This window comes from Pteropus alecto, unplaced genomic scaffold (genome assembly GCF_000325575.1).
Source record: "Pteropus alecto unplaced genomic scaffold, ASM32557v1 scaffold7, whole genome shotgun sequence".
Taxonomy (NCBI): domain Eukaryota; kingdom Metazoa; phylum Chordata; class Mammalia; order Chiroptera; family Pteropodidae; genus Pteropus; species Pteropus alecto.
Genome location: NW_006494614.1, coordinates 8,897,366 through 8,907,400, shown reverse-complemented (window position 1 = coordinate 8,907,400; position 10,035 = coordinate 8,897,366).

Genomic DNA, 10,035 nt, shown 5'->3' with positions numbered 1-10,035 from the left:
GCGTGCCACTCTCCTGCCTGCAGTGGGTGCGTGGGAGGCCGGGCAGCCCTCAGGATGCTGCTGCAGGGCGCGCTGCCACCTTATCAAGATTTCCAGGCCTCGGAAGGTTTCTCACACGCGAGTGCGGGCATTCCCCAGCCATGCATCCGCGGCCTCTGCCTTCGGGCTGCCCTGCGCTGTGTCCCTCTTCCTGGCTAACCACACGCTGCTGTCCTCTCCAGAGAGTCGAGCATCTTTCCTGCACCTATCTTGATGTTGCACCAACAGCCCCAAGTCCCCCCTGCTCTGAGAGGGAAAGCCACTAGGGAGGCCCCCAGAGGAAATTCTAGGCGTTCTCCAGGGTTATCATGGGCTTGATGGAGCCTGATTATTTCTGATTGCTGTCACTGGGCCTGGAGCACAGTGTAAGTCATAAAAGACCTGGCCTCGTGGGTGAGAGTGAAGCATGTCTGTGTGGGGAGCAGCAGTAGTGGAAAACCTGCGTCTGTGTGGGCAGCGAAGCCACGGGGGAGGGGAGGTGTCTTTTTTTTATATATAAGGTATTTTGAGAGTTTTGCTTTCTCCACTCACCTCAGCGGCCCATCCATGTTGGTTATGCAGGTCCCGAAAGGTTCCAGAAGCTATTCAGGTAGTGATCCACAGCTTTTCACAAAATAAGCGCAGAGTCAAAACAAAAACGAAAAAAAAAAAATCCAGTAGAAGTCACCTGGTTCAACTCTTTTGAGGTCCAGACCCAAAATCTCATGGAGCTTAATTCGATATTTTAAGACCCATAGTTCTAAGTTTTCCTCACCTGTCCCTCTCTGTCCCCTGGTATAAAGAAGAGTCAGTGCAAAATGCCAGCTCCCGGTATGACCCTTGATTTCCAAAGGTCTGCCTCTCGCGCCCTCCTCTTCGAAGCCTTAAGTTCTCTGCTGCTTCCCTGAAGTAAGGGCTTCTGCCAGGGATGGGGATCTCCACCCAGAGGCCATCTTTGCCATCCTCTTGATTCAGGTGACTGCAGCCCAGGCAATCACAAACCCTCTGATTCGCTTTTAAGGGAACACAAACAGTTGTTAAATAGCAAATTAGCCTTTGAAAGAGCTGGGCTGACTTTAAGAAAGGATGTGATAGCAACAGTTTATCTCTGACTTCTCCCCTCAGATAGTCTGTCCAGCCCACTCTCTCTTCAAGTCCCCTGCTCTCCACAGCTGAGCCTGTCTGCTTCCATATCCTTCCCCCTCTGCCTGATTGTGTTTCTCTTACCACCCCCCTTTCCTTTCTGCCACCCCATCCCGTGTCCACACTGCCTCCCCTTTAACTCATCATAGCAAGTAGTACAAATGCCAGTTTTGACACGTGGACTGTTTAGTTATGAACAATGTTGCTTGATTCTTAAAATGTGGCAGGGGAAAACTTCTATATTAATTTTTTAAAAGAAGAAAAGAAAATGAATCCTCAAACCAGCCACTTTGTTGTAGCTGTTTACTTCACTGGACCTCGAATGGAAATCCACTGTGGAGAAGATCTGATTGGGACTGCGGGAGGACAGCAGGACTGCCTCGACACTGTCCTCATTAGGGCTGTCCCTGTGTCAGGAGAGCTGAGACTGCAGAACAGGTGAAAAGTCCTGGATAGGAAAGTATGGAACAAGGACCGTCTGAGCATCAGACTTGTCTAGAAAGCATATCCATTCATGTGGGCTAGGTCACCAGACATTTCTTCAGTGGAGTGTTGTCTAGTCCTTAACACTATGCTAAGGAGATGGGGTTTAGGATTAACTGGGTCATATCTCTTAGGCTCAGTTCCAGACTGGAGTAACTATGTCCAGTGCTGTCTTCTCAACCTGTGCTGGGATTATATTCCTAGACCCCTTGCAGCTGTGCGGCCCAAGTGACTATTCCAGCCAATGGCTGTGCCTGGATGTAATGTGTGGGCCTTCCAGACTGAAGTATGTAAATGCCAGTGTGAGAAGCTCTGCAGTTTCTTTCCCTCTATCATGGATACATGATGGTTACTCTTCAAGCCCGCATCCCAGAGGAAAGACAATGTAGAATTGAGCCTTCGGCCAGCTGGTGATAGATAGGTAGTATGAGTGAGAAATATACCTTGTTTTTCAGTCACTCAGTTTTGGGGTTGTTACTGCAGCATAAATAGTCTATCCTGAGTGAAACACAAGATTCAACCCTCTGCACCCAAACTCTTCCCCTTGATATAATACCAGGGGTGTTTCAATGTGGGGAGCAGGAGCAGTATTTGTCTGAAGAAAGGAGGATTCATCGACCTCCTGGAGGTGTGGCATTGGGTTCACTGAGCAGTGGAGAACGTATGAGTGTGTGTTAAAGCAGCTCACTGGTTGGGTTGTGCTTTGAAGACTCCCAAGGCCCAGAGGTCAACCCCAGGGCAGCTGTAGAGACAGTGGGGACTACAGAAACTGATCTAGTGTATAATGGATGACCCAGGATGCCTGGGGGCAGGGGTGCAGGCTCCCCAAAGCCTCCTTAGTGCTTTGCTATGCATACCTTGAGTGGTTTGGCCTTCTTCTGTGTTTGAGCAGGTGGCATGGGACTGCTGTATGTGTGTTGAGAAAGGAAGTGGAGAGAAAGAAGTGGCAAGGGGCCATTTTTCTATGTAGCTTGGTCAGTTTGGCCACCCAGGCATAGCTTGCTATCCCTGAGTCACAGCTTCCCTTCATCCCTCCCTCTCTTCTTTCGTTTTTTCCTTCCCGCCTTTTTTTTATTCAAGAAATATTAATTGAGCATGTACACATTCCAGGCATTGTGCTGGGTCCTGGAGATGCGATGGTGAGTAAAGTCATCATGGTCTTGACCATGTGTAGCTTATATCCTCACAGATTTGAGGCCAGTGATAGTGGGAGCAGAGACATCCAATTACATTTCTAATATGGGACGAGGAATATTCCCCAATAATCATGTAAATGTGTAGTTCCGAACCATGTCACACACAGGTGACCCCCACCTGGAGGTTCTTTTCTGTCCTAATGACTTTATCTCCAGGTAATTTTTTTTCCCTTCAGGGGAGTCATCTCTTGTGATCCCTGCTCATCTGTTTCCCCACCGTTTTCTTCGTGACCCTTTCCCAGTATTTCCCTGCTGCCCTTTACCATTCTGCCTTTTCCTTTTGGTTGATTGCATAGGCGGCCCATTTCTGACTGACATTTCCCCATAATCTCTCGGCTTCTGCCACATCCTCATGTCCTCAGCTTTGTGGTCTCCTTGGATTTCATTCCTCGCGACATCCTATTGGAATCCTCAGCCCACTCTCTTGGCAGCCGGCTGCCTTCAGCTCACCTAGTGTCTTGGATATCTTGCTGTCATCCTTCCTCTGCCTGTGTACAGCCAGGGGAGCTGGGTGGTGGCGGGCATCTCTTCAAAACTGACATCCTGCTTGTGTAACAAGCCTGCATTATTAACAAGACCTCCTTGACATGACATGTTCAATATGAGACTGATACAGGAGACAGCGGTAGCTTCTGGGTCTGGCCCAAGTCTCACAGCTGGAAACAAGGGAGGATCTTATCTCTGCTCCTCGAATTTGACCTAGAGTTTGACGCAATGTGTAACATGAGCCTCCGGGCCTACCTACCAACTCTCTAGAGGCAACTGAGACCTTGCTCACTTGGCTTTTTCTCATTCTCCTCTGCCACTGCCAGGTCACTACCACTAATAGGTGTTACTTCATAGAGGCTGCGACAGATGGCCTTGGCAGCAATTCTGGTTCTAGCACTTACTTGGCTGTATGATCTTCAATGTATTATTTAACTTCTCTGTGTCTAAATTTTTTTTCTTCAATAAAACATACATTTAGTAGTACCTAGGTCACGGGGTGTTGTTGACAAGGTAATCTACATAAAGCACTGGTCCTGGGTTCTGGCAGCTGGATAGCAGTAGACCCAAGACTGCACCTTGGCCCTCAGTCTCCCATGCTTTCTTCCACACCCCAGGCTCTCACTCATGAGTCTGCCTCACGGAGTAAAACACTCAGTGATGTGAATTTGATGTACGTTATAAAAGCAGTTGTCAAGATTTCTTTCTTAATTTTTTGATTTCAGATGACATTAAAGTGACATTTTGCTTCATTTTGCAAAGAAATATAAAATCTGCCGAGACCATGGAACCTAGTCTATTGATAAAAATCAACTAATTTAATGAATTAGTTATCAGCAAAAGAATAATTATATATAAATAATAATAATAATAACACACCATCATCCAGAACTCCAAAAGTAGAAATAATTTAAAAATGTTAGATTGTTAACATGCTTTACCAATCCTAATAGCATAGAAAATAAGAATGACCAAATAATTTTGTAGCATTTTTTATTTGTTAGTAATTGTTATTTATCCTGATTTAAGAAAGTTAAAAGCCTACGTTATTGATGATTTTGAAGTTAAAGAAAAGTGGTTTTTTTTGAAGGACTGTGACATCTGGTCTCCAACTGAAAACTTCTGGAAACTGCATAAGTCATAGATTTATAAACTGATTTTCTTGTAAAAGGCATTTGAACAAATTTTGAAGGAATATCCAAAAGTTGATGTACGTTTGTCTGTACTCCTTTAATCAGGTCTCTTTTCTCCCCGTAGAAATCTTTAGCTTTTGAAATATATCTACAACTCGTATGTGATTACTTATAGATAACATCAGGCAAAGCTCCTGTTGAAAGGCAGACCCGTCCAAGGCCGGCTCCCTAAAAATTCCCGACAGAACCTTTTGAAAAGACAAAGCAGAATGTGTTATTCACAAAGTCCGGAGAGCACCACCTCCACAGAGCCTGGGCAGCATTTCAGAGCAGGAAAGGTGACATCAGAATTTATTAAGAATTGAAAGGTGGTTAAAACTAAGATGAGTGGAAACAGCAAGGTAAGGATTCTGACAGGAAGGATGCAAAGAATTTGGTGGTGGAGGGGAGGAACTGTCCATTAATGCTTTCCACTGAAGAGTTGATGAGTCTTTTGTGAAGTTCAGGTTGGTCGGTCCTGGAAAAGTACAGTCATACTAATGAAGACAGTGAGATAGCAAAGTCCTGTGAGTGTAGACAGTAAGAGGTAGTTTCAGCTCTCAGTGTCCAGACTGGGTGCGCGGCAGATGGTTCTGGTTCTCACATTTAAGAGAGAAGCTTTCCTGAGACTGGGGTCCAAGGCACTTCTTTTACCACAGGCTTCAAGTGACAGGCTTGTTTTGATTGGGTTAGACTAACCCCGTTTCACTTGGAGATGGCCTATTGCTGCCATGAACAATATCAGGCTTCTGCTAACAAGAAAGAAAGAGGAAATGGACATTGGATAAGCAACCAGCCATATTTGCCATAACGAGTAGGGAGAGAGATTGATGGCCAATAGAGAGGTTCTACCTTCTAGAGGCCAGGGTTCCTCTGAGGCCGGGCACCAGAGAGGCTCTCTGACTCAGCACCAGCTGTCCCTTCCTCTAAGCTCAGAGCCCTGACTCCTAGTAACCTAATTCGCTCTGCTGAATTGTAGTCTCCTATTTGCAGAAACGTCCCATCAAGATTCTGACCGTTTGCTCTTTAATCAGCCCAGCTTGGTTTTCTCCATCTCATTGCATCTGACCTCATTTCATACTGCTTTCTTCCTCTCTCACCACACTCCAGCCACACTGTATTTTCCTGCCTCTAATGCGTCATTTCTGCCTCAGGGCCTTAGTACTTGCTGTGCCTCTGGTCTGGAATGCCCTTGGCTAGGATTTTTTGCCTATCTCCCATCATTCAGGTCTCAGCTCAGCTTGATTGCCCTTCTGAAGTTGGCTTCTGCCCCCAGGAACTCTCCATTCCATCACCCTTCTTTGTATCCATCTCTCTCTGAAATGATCTTATTTATTGATTTACTCACTAATTTGTCTCCACCTTAACTGGGATAGAAACTTCATGAGAGTCCTATCTTGTCTGTCTTCTTCACAACTGTAGCCTCAGTTCCTAGAAAAGGCCCAGGATGTAGTTATAATAAAATATTTAAAATAATAACAGCTAACTTTTTGATTGGGCCAAGCACTGTTTACAAGACCCTCGATGTATTATCTATATAATCTTCCTAATAAACTTTATTGTCCCAATTTGACTGAGACACAAGGAAGGTAAATTAGAGCATAGACTTAGGAAGTAGCAGAAATGGCATAAATTAAGTGCACAATGAATATTTATTAACTGAAAAAAGGAACCTTTTATTTTTTGTTCTTGACTTCAATGTCCATGTGGTGTGTACTGTTCAGTAACATATAAAAATCTGGCACAGATAGTTTGCAGAGATTGGTGTTTCTCTGCCCCTGCCATATTAATTTTCCAACAGTGCTAGGTCACATTTCCTTCTAAAGTTTTAACATGCAATGATAGCATGAATATCACCCATCTTAAGATTACATAACAGAATTATGTAATTCTAAACTGAATACAATATCTTACTCTTTAATTTTATATGTGATACATATCACACACATGTTAGAAGCTTTTTGATTAGGTAATAAATGCTTATCCTCAAAATGCATCTGTATTAGAAAATATCACCTGGGACTTTCCACTCCATTCTCAACTAACCAGCCCAGCCAAGCAAATAGCTATCTACAAACCCACTACCCTGTGATCATGTCTCATTCCACTTTGGTGTGACTTTCATTTAAGTATGGTCTTACCCTGCTGCTCTCCAGGCTTGTCTACCCACCGGGTGCTATTTCCCTTGAAAGTTCCCTTTGCATTCTTTTTCTTCATCACTGGCAGTCTCATTGCTCCAGCATACCCACCTGCTTCCACATGTCTACGAGAACTTAGTCACTTAACAAGAGACATCAGGTATCCATCACTTTATTCTACAAATATTAATTGATGCCCACTGCCCATTATACAGGAGGCCTAAGTGCTAAGGAAGCATGAATGAGAAAAAAATACATGGCGTTTGCTCCCCAAAGCTAAGTCTTGTAGGAAACGTAGATACTAATCAAAAGATCAAACTGATAACATGAATGTGATGAAAGGAAATTACAGGGTGGCCTGATGCAAGAGTAAGGCGAGGCCTCTTGGACCTTTTGCTGAAACCTGAGGATAATTGCAGTGAACTCGGTGGGGATGGGGGAGAGGTTCCAGGCAAAAGGAAAAGTAAGTGCCAAGGCCCTGAGGTGAGAGGGAGCATGCCACTTTCGAGGAAGTGATAAGAGCTCAGGGAACACAGAGAGGAGCACTGAGAGATGAAGTGGGCAGGAACCACACTAGATAGGGCCTTGGCGTTCAGGCCTCGGAGTTCACCTGATTCTCATAATATCCCATAGTAATGGGAAGGTTTTGGAAGCATTTAGGCAAAATAGACATGATCTAATTTGTGGAGAATAGATTAGATGAACCTAAGTTTTTGTCTTGCTCTGTTTGCTGTGATAGGAACAGAGGAGGGGGCTATTTGGGGAGGAAACGTCATAATTCAGGATTGATGCACCTAGCTTAAGATGCCTTTGAGGTATTCAAGTAGAGTTCCTGTGTTGTATATATTCTAAAAGAATATATGTACATTCTCTTAGAATGCCAAATCTAATCTCAGGACATATATATATAGATATAGATATTTGTCTACTTATTCACTGTGTCTCCTTGAATCTCTCTCTCTCTCTTTCTCTCGACAAATAATAAAGTCTTTCATGGGGGTCATTGAGGGCATTTGAACAGAGGAGTGCCATGCACAGACCACTGGAAAAGATCACACATGACAGTGGTTTCCAATAGATTTAAGAGAGCAGAGCCGGAAGATGGTGAACTGTTAGGAGACTGATGATCGGGTCCAGGGAGACAGACTCTGAACCAGAGGGACTGAGGCAGATGTGGAAAGGTGGGGATAGGTTTTAGAAACATTTCCTTAGAAGAGGGCCTGAAAACATAGCCTCAGGACACAGAGGCCCCATTTTGGCAGGAGGGGCTGGGCTGAGAATAGGGCTCAGCGGACTTTGGGAGCCTGGGCCAGCGATTCAAGTGTGAATGTGGGGCCAGGCCCTGCTCCTCATTAAGTGACTGGGGATGGAAGAACTGAGCCTGACCGCCTAGGAAGACTGTGGAAATGGGACAGGGAGGAAGAGGACCCCTGAACGAGAGTGGGACCCAGGTCATTGCAGCACAACATCTTACTGAAGGCTCAAGCTGCTTACTGCAGTGCACGGCATCTGTCTTCGGCAGTGGACCTCTGATGTGCCTGGTGTACTAGGGAAGCATCATCACAGTCGCCTTGACCTAGGCTCCAGGGAGCATCTCTCCTGAGACTTTCCATCTCTTCACTCCACGTCGAGGCGCTCCGTGGCCTGCCATTTAGTCTCATCTGATTTTTTCTCTTTGTGGAACTTGGAGCTGCTTTGCCGGGGTCCGCTAGAGTGTGCGAAGAGCCTCATCCATCCACTCCAGGGCAGATCTTTTATACCATGGGAGTGATCGAATCTCTCTGGTTGTGCCAGCTTCACTTTGCAATGCATGACAGAAGGTCCTTTCAGTTACTGTGCCATCCCAAGAAAACGTCTTCCCCCCAGGAAAAGGGGGCCCCTTTTTTAGAACCCTGCTCTCCAGCAAAATGCAGAACTCTCACTAGTGAAAGCCCTCTGACCAGGCAGCACACAGGGATGGGGACAAGGTGATGGAGTGGTGATGAGTGGTTTGTGCCCAGGGCCTTTGGTGCGGGAGGCCTGACAAGGCCACAGGATTCCTGCAGCAGCTCCTGGGAGACAGGCTGGGGAGAACTGCCTGTGAAGGGTCTCTGCATCACTACCACAAACAAACAAGTACATCCTTAGGCAAACCATGGTAATTAGAAGGGAAACATAATGGCAGTGAAGTTACCTTTCTCCATTCATTCCCCAAGCATTTTTCTGAGTATTTATTTTTGGCACAGATCTATTTTAGGGGTGGGGGTGAGCATGTGGGGGAGAGGAAAGGGAATCGGTCCAATGCAGCAGCTTGAGAGGGAGAGATGGTTGGCGGGGGATGGGCAGTATTAGTGTTTGGTCTGTGGAAGATGAAACGCAGCTCTGCTCTGTGGGCGGTTCTTTGATCTTTCAGTAACTGCTAGAGTAGCAATTATCATCCTTAATGCTGAGGGGAGTCTCTGAGAAGCCCTTTAGCCTGCTGATTTAGGTTAGTAGATACGGAAGTGTGGGTGTCTGTAAGCATGCATGCGTGTGTGTGTGTGTGTGCGTGCGTGTGTGTGTGTGTGTGAGAGAGAGAGAGAGAGAGAGAGAGAGAAAGACAGAGACAGAGAGTGACAGGGAGACAGAGACAAAGAGACAGAAAGAGAGACAGAAACAGAGAGGTTATTTATTAGATGTTTAATGTTTATTGCATCATATAGCTTTCCCCATTGAGGGTGATGTGACACCTTCAAAATAAAATTCTGTTTTTTTGTCGAAAATTTAACATATTAGCACTTATACAAAGAAGGCACAAAATCTTAAATTTACCAGAATATAAGACTTCTTGAAACTTATAATACTGAGCAAAATAATATGCTTTAGAGTCTTCCTGTCCAGACTTCTTGTCATGAACAATTCTTCCCTTGTAGCCTGAGCTTTGGAAGCTAACTAGATTTTAATTTCTGCTGGGCTATTTTCTAGAACTTACCTAAGTTACTTAAACTCTTTAAACCTTAGTTTTCACATTTATGAGATGAGAAGAACCCTTAACGTGGGGATAAGCTACCTCATACAATTGTGGGTTTTTTTTTTTTTTAGCAAGAATTAAATGAAATAATCTGTTTAAAGTTCTGAACCCACACAATGGTTGGCACACAGTAGATGTTTAATGAATGATTATTTTTAGAAAATACTTGAAATAAAATCTATATTAAAAGAGAAGCCCATTTTCTCCCCAGAGGCCGCTGAGTAGGGCTAGAGTGAGGAAATACCTACTAGAAGCCACAAATTAAAAAAAAAAAACTATTATTTTAATTTCTAGTGACATAAAAATAATTAAACCAATTTAAGTGACCATTAGGAACCTCAGCCTCTTAATAAATAGAGCAAATAAATTAATTAGATATCAATACTATAACATAGACAAAATAGAGATGC